The sequence below is a fragment of the Bufo bufo genome, chromosome 3 (genome assembly GCF_905171765.1).
Source record: "Bufo bufo chromosome 3, aBufBuf1.1, whole genome shotgun sequence".
Lineage (NCBI taxonomy): Eukaryota > Metazoa > Chordata > Amphibia > Anura > Bufonidae > Bufo > Bufo bufo.
The window spans coordinates 571,550,341-571,568,678 of record NC_053391.1 but is presented as its reverse complement, the minus strand read 5'-3'; positions in this window follow the sequence as shown (position 1 = coordinate 571,568,678).

Here is an 18,338-nt window from a genome sequence, read left to right as displayed (position 1 = left end):
AATGGAGCTTTACAGGGGGGTAATCAATGACAGGGGGGTGATCAATGACAGGGGGGTGATCAGGGAGTCTATATGGGGTGATAACCACAGTCATTGATCATGCCCCTGTAAGGCTTCATTCAGACGTCCGGATGCGTTTTGCGGATCCGATCCATCTATCAGTGGATCCGTAAAAATCATGCGGACATCTGAATGGAGCTTTACAGGGGGTTGATCAATGACAGGGGGGTAATCAATGACAGGGGGGTGATCAGGGAGTCTATATGGGGTGATCAGGGGTGATTAGGGGTGATCAGGGGCTAATAAGGGGTTAATAAGTGACGGGGGGGGGTGTAGTGTAGTGTAGTGGCGCTTGGCGGGACTTTACTGAGCTACCTGTGTCCTCTGGTGGTCGATCCAAACAAATGGGACCACCAGAGGACCAGGTAGCAGGTATATTAGACGCTGTTATCAAAACAGCGTCTAATATACCTGTTAGGGGTTAAAAAAAACACATCTCCAGCCTGCCAGCGAACAATCGCCGCTGGCAGGCTGGAGATCAACTCTCTTACCTTCCGTTCCTGTGAGCGCGCGCGCCTGTGTGCGCGCGTTCACAGGAAATCTCGCGTCTCGCGAGAGGACGCGCCGGCGCGTCCAGGAGGAATGAATCAACCACCTCCAGGACGTGTCTGTGCGTACAGCGGTCCGGAGGTGGTTAAGGGCAAGCACCCTAGGATGGCCATATTTAAAAAATTGTTGGATTTGAAGAGGATGAATTTGAAGCGGATCAGAGAAATCCGTGACAGAAAATGCCCAGGTACAATGCTTACATTGCTTTTGTATCTCTCTCCAACACTCTGTAATATATATATACAGTTATTATAATGAAAAGAACTCCAATGGTTATGATGCAAAAAGGTGAGTCTTTTATTGAAGTGCGGCCTTAATATATAGTGACGTTTCGGCTGGATATGGCCTTTATCAAACTGTGATAAAAACTAGTAAGCAAACAGTGTGCCAATATACAAGCAACTCATGATTCAACCAGTCTATCAGGAATACAAGAAAATACAGTACACACAATTAAGGGACAACAAGATCCATACGGAGTATCTAGTATGGTCATATAAGGAAGTTTACCAAATAAGGTAAAAGATACATTTATCTAACAATGTATCTAACAATTCCCTAATTGATAAATACAAAAAAAAAACGCATCAAAACCGCAAATAGCGATTTCACATTAAATCAAAAGACAAGGCCTATCGCATCCATTACCTTACACTACATATGTGTCACCCTATATACAGGGTGGGCCATTTATATGGATACACCTTAATAAAATGGGAATGGTTGGTGATATTAACTTCCTGTTTGTGGCACATTAGTATATGTGAGGGGGGAAACTTTTCAAGATGGGTGGTGACCATGGCGGCCATTTTGAAGTTGGCCATTTTGAATCCAACTTTAGTTTTTTCAATAGGAAGAGGGTCATGTGACACATCAAACTTATTGGGAATTTCACACGAAAAACAATGGTGTGCTTGGTTTTAACGTAACTTTATTCTTTCATGAGTTATTTACAAGTTTCTCTTTGTTTACAGCCATTGACATGTCGCCGAGGTTAACACGTGAGGAGCGGATAGAAATTGTGTTGATGTCTGGTGAACGCAGTAACCGGGTCATTGCAGCAGATTTCAATGCAAGACACCCTACGAGACCACCCATCTCCCATGCTACAGTTAGCAAACTGCTTGCTAAGTTTCGTGAAACTGGTTCAGTGTTGGATTTGCCCAAATGTGGATGCATGAAATCTGTCTCTAATGAAGAAACATCAGTGGCTGTCCTAGCTTCATTCAGCAAGAGCCCACAGCGTAGCACTCGCCGCATGTCACTGGAGAGTGGCATTAGTCGAACATCCCTTCGGCGGATATTAGCTACTCACAAATGGCACCCTTATAAATTCCAGCTACTGCAGCATCTCAACGAGGATGACCCAGATCGGCGCACTGAATTTGCAGAATGGGCAAAACAAAAATTGGAACAGGACCCTCAGTTTACGCAGAAGATTTTGTTCAGTGATGAGGCAAACTTTTATGTGAATGGTCAAGTTAACAAACAAAACCACCGCTATTGGTCTGACACTAACCCACATTGGATAGATCCCTCCAAGACTGTTGGAACAAAAAAATTGATGGTATGGTGTGATATATGGGGTACAAAGATAGTGGGGCCATTCTTCATCAATGGAAACCTCAAGGCCACTGGATATGCGAAATTGCTACATGATGATGTGTTTCCCTCTTTATGCACTGAAGCTGGCACGTTCCATGAGTTTTTCCAGCAAAATGGTGCACCACCACATTATGGGTGTCAGGTCCGAGCATTCCTAGATTAACAGTTTCCTGGAAAGTGGATTGGTCATCGTGGGCCAGTTGAATGGCCCCCAAGGTCCCCCGATCTGACCCCCTTAGACTTTTATCTTTGGGGTCATCTGAAGGCAATTGTCTATGCTGTGAAGATACGAGATGTGCAGCACCTGAAACTACGGATACTGGAAGCCTGTGCTAGCATTTCTCCTGCGGTGTTGCTATCAGTGTATGAAGAGTGGGAGAAGAGGGTTGCATTGACAATACAACACAATGGGCAGCACATTGAACACATTTTTAAGTGGTCAGAAACTTGTAAATAACTCATGAAAGAATAAAGTTACGTTAAAACAAAGCACACCATTGTTTTTCTTGTGAAATTCCCAATAAGTTTGATGTGTCACATGACCCTCTTCCTATTGAAAAAACAAAAGTTGGATTCAAAATGGCCAACTTCAAAATGGCCACCATGGTCACCACCCATCTTGAAAAGTTTCCCCCCTCACATATACTAATGTGCCACAAACAGGAAGTTAATATCACCAACCATTCCCATTTTATTAAGGTTTATCCATATAAATGGCCCACCCTGTACATCATTAAACCCATCATATATTGTTCAATTTTTACATACAATTTATGTATAATCCACACATTCTCTCTACAAGAAGTACAATGGAAAAAAACAACTACTGATCCATCCCAGATTTTCCAAGTAACCTCACTAAAAGGATTCCGACCTGATGGAACCAGTATTTAAAGACCTCCAGCCCAGATTCATGTACCACTGAAGAAGGAGTGTGTAAGCTCCAAAACGTGTTTGGAGATTATATGAATGCAATCTAAAGAAACTGCTATTTGTAATATATATGCCGAAAGTATCAGGATAAAAAACATCACCCACAAATAAGAGAAAATATCGCTGACTGCAGAAATAAGCGGGCGAACATCCAGCTGGGGTGAGATTCCAACAACGCTTGAACACAGTGGTGAAGTGCATCAACACGTGGGACGCCAACTTCAGGAAACCATTACCATACCGCGGACTGAAGGGAGAGATACGGCCGGCGAAAGCAGCAACTGCTCTTAGTGCCAACACCAATACGGTAATCTAGCTACTTAGTAGCAAACATCAAAACACGGTATTGAAATAATTACTGAGCTCAGCAACAATATTGCACTTTACAAATGAATCGATTCAAGTTAACAAAAGTAAAAACTAAAAGGACACCATCACCTATTACTGTCTTAAATTTTTATATCATTTTTATATCAGCACTAAGAAAAAATTGACTCTTTAAGACTCATTACGAACTTATTTATTTAAACTCTCTATATATTTTTATATATTTTTATATTTTTCTTATCACTTTTTTTTACTTTCTATATGTTTCTATTTTTTATATTCTGGCACAAGTTCCATTGCACAATCACTGGAGAAGACATTTTCTTTCAAGCTCTTATATTAATTACGGAAATACCGAACTAATTGACAATATAGAGAGACACTGATCGATTTTTTAAAACTATTAACCTTTTTTTATCTAAAGTTTTAGTCTAATCTACATTTTGTTATACTATAAATAAATAGCATATTTATGATTAAGAGCTTCATGTATTAATATTAATATTTTCAACCACATTAACAGAGGCTTGCCAAATATTAAGGCCTCTTTCGCATGGGCGTTGCGTGTAAGGGCCGCATAGGATGCGGGTGCGTCGCGGGAAAATGCCTGATTTTTCTGCGCGAGTACAAAGCGTTTGCAAGCGCGTGATAAAAAAATCGGCATATTTGGCACCAAGACCTGAACCCAGACTTCTTCACAGAAGTTCGAGTTTGGGTTAGGTGTTGTGTAGATTTTATTATTTTCCCTTATAACATGGTTATAAGGGAAAATAATAGCATTCCTAATACAGAATGCTTAGTAAAATAGGGATGGAGGGGTTAAAAAAAAAAAAAAAAAATGTAACCAAAGGTCCTTTTCCTCCCAGGTCATCAAAGAAGAATGTAGAAGAGAAGCCGGGCTGCGCGAACAAGTGGATGAGGTGAGTTACATTTAATATTTTCTTTTTTAACTCCTCCATCCCTATTGTACTATGCATTCTGTATTAAGAATGCTATTATTTTCCCTTATAACAATGTTATAATGGAAAATAATAATGATCGGGTCTCCATCCCGATCATCTCCTAGCAACCATGCATGAAAATCGCACCGCATCCGCACTTCCTTGCGGATGCTTGAGATTTTTACGCAGCCCCATTCACTTCTATGGGGCCTGGGTTGCGTGAAAAACGCACAATATAGAGCATGCTGCGATTTTCATGCAACGCACAAGTGATGCGTGAAAATCACCGCTCATGTGCACAGCCCCATAGAAATGAATGGGTCCGGATTCAGTGCAGGTGCAATGCGTTCACCTCACGCATTGCACCCGCGTGGAAAACTCGCCGGTGTGAAAGAAGCCTAAGGTAGTCATCACAAAACCAGTTCTCCCAATTATACCTCTCCACCACCACAATATTTGCACTAACCCATATCAATATCCTAGATACAGCCTTGGATGTATGAGTGCCTGTTAATCCAATCAATTGTTGTCACTTTTTAAACGAGGTTTTTAGGGGAAACCTTACTGCATCTTGTGAGGTGAGCCACCACACATCTAGTCATATAAGGAAGATATTGTAGTCCAAAATCAATAATCATAAAGATTCTATACAACATGTCAGATATATACAATATATACAGTCCGATACATATGCTCAAATGTATTGTGCTATCATTGGAATAATGTACTATATATAAAAAAATTAATAAAAATAAATGCAGGAGTAGCCATATCTGAAAAAGGGAAGTAGCGGTATCTGAAAAGGGAGACTGATAATTCTACATGCAAATAGAGAACAGGACGATCGTCCTGTTCTTTATTTGCATGTAGAATTATCAGTCTTCCTTTTCAGATATGGCTACTTCCCTTTTTAAGATATGGCTACTCCTGCATTTATTTTTATTAATTTTTTTATATATAGTACATTATTCCAATGATAGCACAATACATTTGAGCATATGTACCGGAATGTATATATTGTATATATCTGACATGTATAGAATCTTTATGATTATTAATTTTGGACTACAATATCTTCCTTATATGACTAGATGTGTGGTGGCTCACCTCACAAGATGCAGTAAGGTTTCCCCTAAAAACCTTGCCACACACCCGACTCCTGATGAGAAGGAGGAGGTTGTCACCAGTCCCCGCCAGTAGGGTAAATATGTTCACACAGCAATATCATTCGGTATCCATGCATCTTAATCTGAATTGCAATTAATTATATTTTTTTTCTATCCTAACAGTACTAATTCAATTGCACAAAAAAATGGCCCAACTGCAAACCCAACACGATGCAGGCATGCAGGACATACGGAGGCGGCTGCAGGAAATGCGGAGGCAGCTGCACAAGATGGAGGTGCAGCATGAAAAAAAATTAAGGAAATGTCAGACCTCCATGAAGTGTTGAAAAAGTTGCCTTAGAGGCCTGTTTGTAAATAAATATTGTTTTCCTGTTTAACGTGTGGTTACGTTTTTTAATACTGTTATGTTTTCATGTAATTTAAACCAATAAGGTTGCAGTAAGGACCCTTTAGTCCTGGGTAAAACTTATCAGGATCAGGACAGGCAGCAGCAGGTAAATGGTAACGTGGTAGTATCAGGCCTACACATAGCTCCACCACACTCATCAGGACAAACATAAGCAGGTAAATGGGAATGGTGTAGTATAAGGCCTACACATAGCTCAGTCAAACACATCAGGACAGACAGCAGCACGTAAATGGTAATGGTGTAATATAAGACCCTACACATAGCTTGGCAAAACTCAGTCAGAACAGACAGGAGTCGGTTATTTGTTTGTAGGATGAATATGTTCCCATGAATGGGCCCCCTCCAGACTGGGGCAACCCGAAAAATAAACTTATAAACACAAATTTCTATATATTCCTTTAATAATTTTTATTTTAGAGCATTTTTCAGATTGTAAAGCCCACAAGAAATAAAAAAAATTAAAATAAAATATATGCATATATATAAATATAATATATATATATATATATACACACACTAGACATTAAGCCCGTTATAATAACGGGCGCTAGAACAGTAACATTAGCAGAAACAGTCTATATAAAATAGTAAGATAATTTAACCACATTGTATTTCTTGAATTGATCTATTTGCTAGTTTTTTTCTTTGTTTTTCAGCCTTTCTTTTTTTGATTTTTACTTGCTGACTTGACTGTTTCTCCAGGAGAATTTGGTTATGTAGGGTTTTATTGTCTGTGTCTTTTGTCCTACTTGATGTGTCCTTTTTTTTTTGGGTGGCATGTTGTTAGTAAAAAGTCTAAGTAATATAGGCTTGTACTTTTATAATTTTATAATATTTTCTCTTAGTGTAATACTGACTTATATGTAGCTGTAATATGCGTCACTGGCACTGACTTTTGGCTGAGACTACAGGCACTGTGACTCGTGGCTGATATGACTGCCACTGACTGGTAGTTCTGAGACCACTTGCACTGTGACTGGTGACTGATACAGTTGTCGCTGACTGGTGGTGCTGAGACCACTGGCACTGTGACTGGTGGCTGATACGGCTGGCACTGACTGGTGGTGCTGAGAGCACTGGAACTGTGACTGGTGGCTGATACTCCTGGCACTGATTGCTGGCACTGACTGGTGGTGCTGAGACTGTGGGCACTGTGACTGGTGCCTTAGATGGCTGGCACGGACTGGTGGTGCTGAGACTGCAGCTGATGGTTGAAACAGCTGGCACTTACTGGTGGCTGAGACGACTGGCAGTGCCACGTGGTGCTGAGACTGCTGTGACTGGTGGCTGATACGGCTGGCACTGACTGGTGGTGCTGAGACCACTGGCACTGTGACTGGTGGCTGATAGAGCTGGCACTAACTGGTGGTGCTGAAACCACTGTCACTGTGACTGGTGGCTAATACGCTTGGCACTGACTGGTGGTGCTGAGACTGCTGTCACTGTGACTGGTAGCTGATACCGCTGGCATTGACTGGTGGTGCTGAGACCAGTGGCACTGTGACTGGTGGCTGATACAGCTGGCACTGACTGCTAGGACTGACTGGTGGTGCTGAGACTGTGGGCACTGTGACTGGTGCCTGAGATGGCTGGCACGAACTGCTGGCACTGACTGGTGGTGCTGAGACTGCAGCTGATGGCTGAAACAGCTGGCGCTGACTGGTGGCTGAGACGACTGGCAGTGCCACGTGGTGCTGAGACTGCTGGCACTGTGACTGGTGGCTGATACGGCTGGCACTGACTGGTGGTGCTGAGACCACTGGCACTGTGACTGGTGGCTGATACAGCTGGCACTGATTGGTGGTGCTAATACGGCGGGCACTGTGACTGGTGGCTGATAGAGCTGGCACTAACTGGTGGTGCAGAAACCACTGTCACTGTGACTGGTGGCTAATACGCTTGGCACTGACTGTTGATGCTGAGACTGCTGTCACTGTGACTGGTGGGTGATACGGCTGGCACTGACTGCTGACACTGACTGGTGGTGCTGAGACCACTGGCACTGTGACTGGTGGCTGATACAGCTCGCACTGACTGCTGACACTGACTGGTGGTGCTGAGACGGCGGGCACTGTGACTGGTGGCTGATAGAGCTGGCACTAACTGGTGGTGATGAGACCACTGGCACTGTGACTGGTGGCTGATAGGGCTGGCACTGACTGCTGTTACTGTGACTGGTGGCAATAATTGATGGCTGGCAATTATTGCTGGCACTGATTGGTGGTGCTGGCTAATACTGCTGGCAGCAGCTGCAGTGTGTATCTGAGAGCAATTTCTGTTACTGTGCATGTAATGGCGGTGCTTCTTATGCACTCTGCTTTTTATGCACTCCGCTCCAACTGACACCCACCATAAGAGGCAGTTATTGGCCAGCGGCGCAGTTTTGGGGATGGTGTGATTGGACGGCTCCATGCTGTGGGCGGTCCGTACAGCGTGTGGTGCGACGTGTGTTTATTGGCTGGCGCAATTGTGGGCGGTCCGGGCGGCGACTTTGATTGGACGGAAGCGCTGCTGTGGGCTGTCCGGGCTGCATGTGATGCGCCGTGTTTTTATTGGCCAGCGGCGCGGTGCTTTGGGCGGTCCCTGCTGTGTGTGTGTGTGTGTGGAGTGTGTGCTGATTGGTTTGTGCACCGCGCATGCGCACTTCACTAAGACTACTTTCACACTGGCGTTTCAGGGTCCGCCTGTGAGATCCGTTTCAAGGCTCCAGTTTAGCCCCAATGCATTCTGAATGGATGCGGATCCATTCAGAATGCATCAGTTTGGCTCCGTTCCGCCTCCTTTCCCCTCTGGAGGCGGACACCAAAACGCTGGCGGTGCGGAGCTGAACGGATCCGTCCTGACTTACAATGTAAGTCAATGGGGACGGATCCGTTTACATTGACACAATATTGGTGCAATTGTAAACGGATCCGTCCCCCATTGACTTTTAATGTAAAGTCAGGAGTCCCTATTAATATACCATCGGATCAGAGTTTTCTCCAATTCGATGGTATATTTTAACTGGAAGCATCCCCATCACCATGGGAACGCCTCTATGTTAGAATATACCATCGGATTTGAGTTAGATCGTGAAAACTCAGATCCGACAGTATATTCTAACACAGAAGTGTTCCCATAGTGATGGGGACACTTCAAGTTAGAATATACTAAGAACTGTGTACATAACTGCCACCTGCTGCCTGGCAGCACCCGATCTCTTACAGGGGGCTGTGATACGCACAATTAACCCCTCAGGTGCTGCCAGGCAGCAGGGACCAGACCCCCCTCTCTCCCCAGTATTAAAAGCATTGGTGGCCAGTGCAGCCTCCCCTCCCTCCCTCCCCAGTATTAAAAGCATTGGTGGCCAGTGCGGACCCCCCTCCCTCCCTCATCAGTATTAAAAGCATCGGTGGCCAGTGCGCCCCCCCTCCCTCCCTCCCCAGTATTAAAAGCATTGGTGGCCAGTGCGGCCCCCTCCTCCCTCCCTCCCCAGTATTAAAAGCATTGGTGGCCAGTGCGGACCCCCCCTCCCTCCCTCCCTCCCTCCCCAGTATTAAAAGCATTGGTGGCCAGTGCGGACCCCCCCTCCCTCCCCAGTATTAAAAGCATTGGTGGCCAGTGCGGCCCCCCCTCCCTACCTCCCCAGTATTAAAAGCATTGGTGGCCAGTGCGGCCCCCCCTCCTTCCCTCCGCAGTATTAAAAGCATTGGTGGCCAGTGCGGCCCCCCTCCCCAATATTAAAAGCATTGGTGGCCAGTGCGGCCCCCCTCCCTTCCTCCCCAATATTAAAAGCATTGGTGGCCAGTGCGGCCCCCTCCCTCCCTCCCCAGTATTTAAAGCATTGGTGGCCAGTGCGGCCCCCCCTTCCTCCCTCCTCAGTATTAAATGCATTGGTGGTCAGTGCAGGCCCCCCCTCCCTCCCTCTCTCCCTACTATTAAAAGCATTGGTGGCCAGTGCGGCCCCCCCTCCCAGTATTAAAAGCATTGGTTGCCAGTGCGGCCCCCCCTCCCTCCCTTCCCAGTATAAAAAGCATGTGCGGCCCCCCATCCCTCCCTCCCCAGTATTAAAAGCATTGGTGGCCAGTGAGGCCCCCCTCCCTCCCCAGTATTAAAAGCATTGGTGGCCAGTGCGGCCCCCCTCCCTCCCCAGTATTAAAAGCATTGGTGGCCAGTGCGGCCCCCCATTGCCCAACTTCTCCTGAGTGCGGCGATACCACATGTGTGACACTTTTTTGCAGCCTAGGTGGGCAAAGGGGCCCAAATTCCAATGAGTACCTTTAGGATTTCACAGGTCATTTTTTACAGATTTTGATTTCAAACTACTTACCACACATTAGGGCCCCTAGAATGCCAGGGCAGTATAACTACCCCACAAGTGACCCCATTTTGGAAAGAAGACACCCCAAGGTATTCCGTGAGGGGCATGGCGAGTTCCTAGAATTTTTTATTTTTTTTCACAAGTTAGCGGAAAGTGATGATTTTTTATTTATTTTTCTTACAAAGTCTCATATTCCACTAACTTGTGACAAAAAATAAAAACTTCCATGAACTCACTATGCCCATCACGAAATACCTTGGCGTGTCTTCTTTCCAAAATGGGGTCACTTGTGGGGTAGTTATACTGCCCTGGCATTCTAGGGGCCCTAATGTGTGGTAAGTAGTTTGAAATCAAAATCTGTAAAAAATGGCCGGTGAAATCCGAAAGGTGCTCTTTGGAATGTGGGCCCCTTTGCCCACCTAGGCTGCAAAAAAGTGTCACACATGTGGTATTGCCGTACTCAGGAGAAGTTGGGCAATGTGTTTTGGGGTGTCATTTTACATATACCCATGCTGGGTGAGAGAAATGTCTTTTGCCAAGATATTTCTCTCACCCAGCATGGGTATATGTAAAATGACACCCCAAAACACATTGCCCAACTTCTCCTGGTACGGCAATACCACATGTGTGACACTTTTTTGCAGCCTAGGTGGGCAAAGGGGCCCACATTCCAAAGAGCACCTTTCAGATTTCACCGGCCATTTTTTACAGATTTTGATTTCAAACTACTTACCACATATTAGGGTCCCTAGAATGCCAGGGCAGTATAACTACCCCACAAGTGACCCCATTTTGGAAAGAAGACACCCCAAGGTATTTTGTGATGGGCATAGTGAGTTCATGGAAGTTTTTATTTTTTGTCACAAGTTAGTGGAATATGAGACTTTGTAAGGAAAAATAAATAAATAATAAAATCATCATTTTCCGATAACTTGTGACAAAAAATAAAAAGTTCTATGAACTCACTATGCCCATCAGTGAATACCTTAGGGTGTCTACTTTCCGAAATGGGGTCATTTGTGGGGTGTTTGTACTGTCTGGCCATTGTAGAAACATGACAGGTGCTCAGAAAGTCAGAGCTGCTTCAAAAAGCGGAAATTCACATTTTTGTACCACAGTTTGTAAATGCTATAACTTTTACCCAAACCATTTTTTTTTTTTTTTACCCAAACATTTTTTTTTTTATCAAAGACATGTGGAACAATAAATTTAGAGAAAAATGTATAAATGGATGTCGTTTTTTTTGCAAAATTTTACAACTGAAAGTGAAAAATGTCATTTTTTTGCAAAAAAATCGTTAAATTTCGATTAATAACAAAAAAAGTAAAAATGTCAGCAGCAATGAAATACCACCAAATGAAAGCTCTATTAGTGAGAAGAAAAGGAGGTAAAATCCATTTGGGTGGTAAGTTGCATGACCGAGCAATAAACGGTGAAAGTAGTGTAGTGCAGAAGTGTAAAAAGTGGCCTGGTCATTAAGGGTGATTAAGCTAGGGGGGCTGAAGTGGTTAAGATGAATGAGGCATGGATCCCGACAGTGGGCGATACATTTGACTAAAAAAGGCCTGATGAGATGAGCTGCCTTGGGCTAAAAATGGTCCACACGCTGCTGTATTTTATCTCTGCATGCCGGATGACTTGCGTGACTTATCTGCCACCAACTAGGGTTCAAGCCGCAATGTTTTAGTGCACTTTCTGCCTGGAAAACATACATTTTTCTGGCCTCTGGTGCTGCACTGTGGCTGCAAAAACAAAACAAAAAAAAGGCACATACATGTGTCAATTCCCCTTCGTGATCGTTACCTTGTTGTGGTGAAGGGGCTTGCGTATCACAATGAAGCGACCACCTCTATGAGTGTGTTGGCAATGTTGGCACACCCCAGATGATAAGGTCGTTGCTTCATTGTGAACAGACCAAAAGCGATCGACTGGATAATTTTGCATAGAAAAAACATACATTTTCTTTGTGATCATCTAAGGTGATCATTAAAGCCTACTAGGACAACAATGGGCCCACACTGCAGAATCATTGTTTTCTGGGTCACTTAACTGTCACTGAACTACATCAGCACGACCATAGGCTTTGAAAAAACCCATCGCCTGCAATCTCCCAAACGTGCGCACGAGCACAGTCATCACTACACCAAGATTGACGAATAGAGGAATAAAATTTATGTCATGAGTGTGTCAACTATTGACAACTCTTTGCGGTTGTCTAAAATCTATTCTATACACGTCCCCTGATAGGGGACGTAACAGGGATTAAACTGATAGGAATAGTACTACTTAACATAACACTCATATTGGAATTGCACAGTACACTGCACGGCGCACACGCAGTGCCCCAAATTGGAAGTAAGAAGACCGACCAAGCATCTTTTTCCATCTCCCGGTTCCTAAAATCTATTCCATACACGTCCCCTTATAGGGGACGTAACAGGGATTAAACTGATAGGAATAGTACTACTTAACATACTACTCATATTGGGATTGCCCAGTACATTACACGGCGCACGCGCAGTGCCCCAAATTGGAAGTAAAAGGACCGACCAAGCATCTTTTTCCATCTCCCATTTCCTAAAATCTATTCCATACACGTCCTCTGGTATAGGACGTAACAGGGATTAAACTGATAGGAATAGTACTACTTAAACACAAAACTCATATCTGGTGGCACAGTACATTGCAAGCCGTACACGCAGTGCCCAAATTGGAAGTAAGAGGACCGACCAAGCATCTTTTTCCATCTCCCGGTTCCTAAAATCTATTCCATACACCGGCCCCTGAAAGGGGACAAAACAGAGATTAAACTGTTAAGAACAGATTTTTTTTAATAAAAAAAAAAGAGGACAGCCTCTGCGGAGCTAGGTATATTTTGGCCGCATTACTGAACGCTCATGCACAATGGCTGTAGGCTCATGCGTCCTTTTGCAGAGGTGACAAACCTGGTCAGTCAAACCCAAGGCAACATCATCGACCTCATCCCATATGCATTTTTTCTGGAGCGTGCCCTGCGAAGAGTACTGGATCAGGCCGTAGATGAGCATGAAGAGTAAGAGTTGTGGTCACCATCACCACCAGACGCAGCCTTGTCGTCGTCGATTGCTGGACCTGCGGCAACGCAGAGAGAGGAGTCTGAAGAAGAGGAGTCAGAGGAGGAAGGTGGCTTTGAGGAGGTGGAAGACCAACCACAGCAGGCGTCCCAGGGGGCTTGTTGTCACCTTTCAGGGACCCTTGGTGCTGTACGTGGCTGGGTGGAGGAAGAGACCTTCAATGACGTCAGTGAGGACAAGGAACGGGACATGGCTAGCTTGGTATCCAACCTTGTGCAAATGGGGAGTTTGCGGTTGTGCAAATGGACTGTTTGCGGTTGTTTGCGGTGCGTTAAACGGGGAGTTTGGTCTGTCAGAGTTTGGTCTGTCACTGTGAAGCGGGCGTAACCCTTGCACTACCTGATCGATACAACATCATACCTGATCGTATACACACACTGGATGTTTTAAAGCACGTTATTCCAAACAATTTAGGAATGTTAGGTGATTTATGCCCTTTATGGATTAAAACCCGACTCTGCGTCAACTACGTAATTTTCCATGGGAGTTTTGCCATGGATACCCCTCCGGCATGCCACAGTCCAGGTGTTAGTCCCCTTGAAACAACTTTTCATTCACTATTGTGGCCAGAAAGAGTCCCTGTGGGTTTTAAAATTCACCTGCCTATTGAAGTCTATGGCGGTTCGCCCGTTCAAGAACATTTGCGGAAATCCGCATTCGCCGTTCGCGAACGGAAAATTTTATGTTCGCGACATCTCTAGTTAGATCATGTTATATTTTTATAGACCAGGTTGTCACGGATGCGGCGATACCAAATATGTATACTTTTTTTTTATTTATGTAAGTTTTACACAATGATTTCTTTTTGAAACAAAAAAAATCATGTTTTAGTGTTTCCATAGTCTGAGACCCATAATTTTTTCAGTTTTTGGACGATTACCTTGGGTAGGGTATGATTTTTTCGGGATGAGATTTTATTGGCACTATTTTGGGGTGTGTGTGTGACTTTTTGATCGCTTGCTATTACACTTTTTGTGATTTAAGGTGACAAAAAATAGCTTTTTTTACACCGTTTTTATTTTTATTTTTTTACGGTATTCACCTGAAGGGTTAGGTCATGTGATATTTTTATAAAGCAAGTTATTACGGACGCTGCGATACCTAATATGTATACTTTTTTTTTATTTATGTAAGTTTTACACAATGATTTCATTTTTGAAGCAAAAAAAATCATGTTTTAGTGTTTCCATAGTCTGAGAGCCATAATTTTTTCAGTTTTTGGGAGATTACTTTGGGTAGGGTATGATTTTTGCGGGATGAGATGACGGTTTTATTGACACTATTTTGGGGTGCATGTGACTATTTGATCGCTTGCTATTACACTTTTTGTGATGTAAGGTGACAAAAAATGGTTTATTTAGCACAGTTTTTATTTTTTATTTTTTACGATGTTTATCTGAGGGGTTAGGTCATGTGATTTTTTTTTTTTTCTAATTTAGGTTTTATTGAAATTTTTCGGTACAACCAAAATAGAGACATATGCAAATTCAAAAAGTGTTAACAATTTAAACATGATGTCCACAGAACTGTGTTGGGTATACACCCGTCATCACATAGTATAGCTCATGGGAGAATATGAGTTAGACATATCTAAATGGACATGTAAAATTTCAGTAACATATAGACAGACAAGACATTGGACAAGGGAGTAGGGGGGAGGAAAGGAGGGGGAAAGGGTACAATTTCTACTGAAGTGGTTAAGCCTGCGCATCACGAAATGCGGCTGAAGAGCGAAAGACTTCCCAGGGGCCCCAAGTCTGCACATATCGTGCGGTGTCTGCGGGCGTAATACTAATGAGATCTTCCAACCTCTGATACAGAGCAATTTCGTCAAACCATTCCTCAGGCGAAGGGGGAGAAGGGGATTTCCAATGCCTGGGAATCACCGCCTTTGCTGCCTGAATCATATATTTTAGGAGGGATTTCTTATATGCCGGGACATTCAGGACACTGTCGAATAATAGAAGAGCTTCTGGGGAGTTTTGGATAGGGACTCCTGTGACCTCTTTAATTATTCTATGAACGAAGTTCCAGAAGGGCCTTAAGCCGCTACAGTTCCACCACACATGGATCATCGTGCCTTCCTCTTTAAGACATCTCCAACAACGGTCCGATACCGTCGGGAACCATTTGTGGAGTAGCGCTGGTACTCTGTACCATGTAGATATAATTTTGTAGCCCGTTTCCTGAGCTTTGGCCGAGACCGTTGATTTGTGTGCTAGAAGGAAGCATCTGTTCCACTGGGCTGGGGTATATTGATTCCCCAAATCCCGCTCCCAGGCTTGACAATATGGGGGAAGGCACGAGGATCGCTGGTGTATCAGAAGTTTGTATACTGAGGATATGGGGTGTAAGGTCGCTGAGGAGGAGACACACATCCGCTCAAACTCAGTGAGTTTCCTGGCCAGAGTGTGGGTTCTACTTAGAGAGGTGTAAAAGTGTTGGAGCTGCAAGTATTCAAAGGAATTGCGGGTTAATGGAGCCTCTAAAATCTGGAATAGGGGTTTTAGTGCGGGGCCAGAGAGAACTTGGCAGAACCTGATTGGTCGGGTTCTTGAGCTTTGAAGAAAATGTTTAGAAGAGTGTCCTGGAGGGAATCTAGGGTGATCCGTGACTGGCACCAGAGGGCCTTTAGGGTCAATCAGTGAGGTTGAGCGACTAATGGATGCTAAAGTTGCAAGGGTATGGTGAGCAGAGAAGGACAAATGTGACGACGTTTGGCGTGGAGAGCCCACTAGCCATGGGAGGGTTGATACCGCGCACATTGAAGTATCTTTTGTAATTTGTACCCACGCCTTGGGGGAATCAGCACGTGTCAAGTCCAACAGTCGGGCATATGCTGCAGAGTGATAGTATAGTCTACAATCTGGAAGACCTACTCCTCCCGTTTCCTTGGTGCGGGTCATTATCTCCCATTTTATCCGCGGTCGGCCAGGGGCCCATACAAATTGTGTGAAGCACCTACGGAGTTGGAACCAGAAAGTGGACGGTATGTGAAGGGGAATAGTTTGTAAAAGGTACAGTAGTTTTGGTAAAAGGGTCATCTTTACTATACTAATCCTTCCAAACCAAGAAAAGTCTCGTTTACGCCATCCGTCTAAATCTTTTTGAAACTGTAAGAGGAGGGGCGCAAAGTTCAATTTATGAAGACGTGAGAGGTCTGCTGTCACTTTAATCCCCAAATACGTTATGCCTTTAGATGGCCAGGTAAAGGGAAAAGAAGCCTTAAGAGCAGGGGTCAGTTCACTCGGCAAAGTGACGTCTAGGGCCTCTGACTTGGACATATTAATCTTAAAATTGGACCAGGTACCAAATTGAGCTATTTCCCGAAGTAAGGACGGCAAAGAGATACGTGGGTTGGTTATGTAGAGAAGGAGATCGTCAGCAAACGCCGCGCATTTATACTCTCGTGATCCGATCTTTATTCCTGTTATGTCTGGATTGGCACGAATAGAAGCCAGCAGGTGTTCCATAACCAGAACGTATAATAAGGGGGATAATGGGCAGCCCTGCCGTGTCCCATTATGGATTGGAAAGGGGGGGGGGAGAGGGCACCATTTACTTTGACTCTAGCGGTGGGATGTTGGTACAGTGTCAGGATCTTTGACAGGAATATTGGGCCCAGACCTATATGTGAAAGGGTCTCATGGATGGCACGCCAAGATATCCGGTCAAAGGCCTTTTCTGCGTCTAGGGAAAGCACCATAAGGGGGGTCTTTTTAGATTTGGCATAGTGGATGATGTCTAGGGTTTTAAGAGTGTTGTCCCGGGCCTCCCTCCCCGGCACAAACCCAACCTGATCAGCGGAAACCAGGGAAGGCAGATAAGCGTTCAATCTGTTCGCCATTAATTTGCCGAAGATCTTGAGATCTACGTTTAAAAGGGAGATGGGACGATAGCTGGCACACAGGTGCGGGTCCTTTCCCGGTTTCGGAATGACCGTAATATGCGCCTCCGTGGTCTGCGCCGGGAAGGGGAGCCCAGGAGACACTCCATTGAAAACTTGGAGCATAATAGGGGAAAGATTGGAGGAAAAGGCTTTGTAAAACCTAGCCGTGAACCCGTCAGGGCCTGGGCTCTTGCTACCCGGGAGCGACTTAAGTACCGTATGAAGTTCAGTGTCTGTGAATGGAGCCTCCATAGTAGCAGAATCAAGTGCAGAAAGCTTGGGAAGTAAGAGAGGTAGGTCGGGGTGTTTGCCCACCACTTGAGGGGATGTCTGGGGCAGGTTGTAGAGCTTCGAGTAGAAGGAGTGGAAAGTAGCCGCAATATCAGCGGTTGTGTGGATCATACGATCCTGGGCATTTTTGATAGCGGGAATATGGGAGGCTGCTAGTCTTCCCTTTAGAGCCCTTGCCAACATACGGGTACTTTTATTCCCGTATTCATAGAATTTACTCCTGCAAATTTGTACCATACGTTTGTAGGATACATCTAGGAGGCGTTTAGCTTCCATACGTGCATTCTGGAGATCATGCAGGGTTTGCAGGGTAAGTGCTCATTTGTGGGCAAGTTCCAGGGAAGTGACTCTTTGCAGAGCAAGTTTAAGTGAATGGGCTTTCTCCTTCTTGAGACGGGAGCCATGCTTAATGAGTACACCTCGAAGAACACACTTCAAGGCCTCCCATCGGATCGGTATTGGGGTGGAATCCTCCTTATGATCTGATAAGAAGTTTGTTATACTGCTAGCAAGGTCAGCAGCGCACCCCGCGTCAAGAAGGAGACTCTCGTTTAATCGCCATGTCCATTCCTGTCTAGAGAGGAAGGGCAAATTCAAGGAGCAGTATATGGGAGCGTGGTCCGACCAAAGGATATTTCCTATTTGTGTGGAGTCAAGTCACGATAGGGCCGATTGCTGGATAAGGATATGATCAATACGACTATATGAGCCATGGGGGGCGGAATAAAAGGTGTAATCCTTGTCAACTGGGTGCTGGATCCTCCAGGCATCTCGCAATTGCAGTTGGAGCAGTG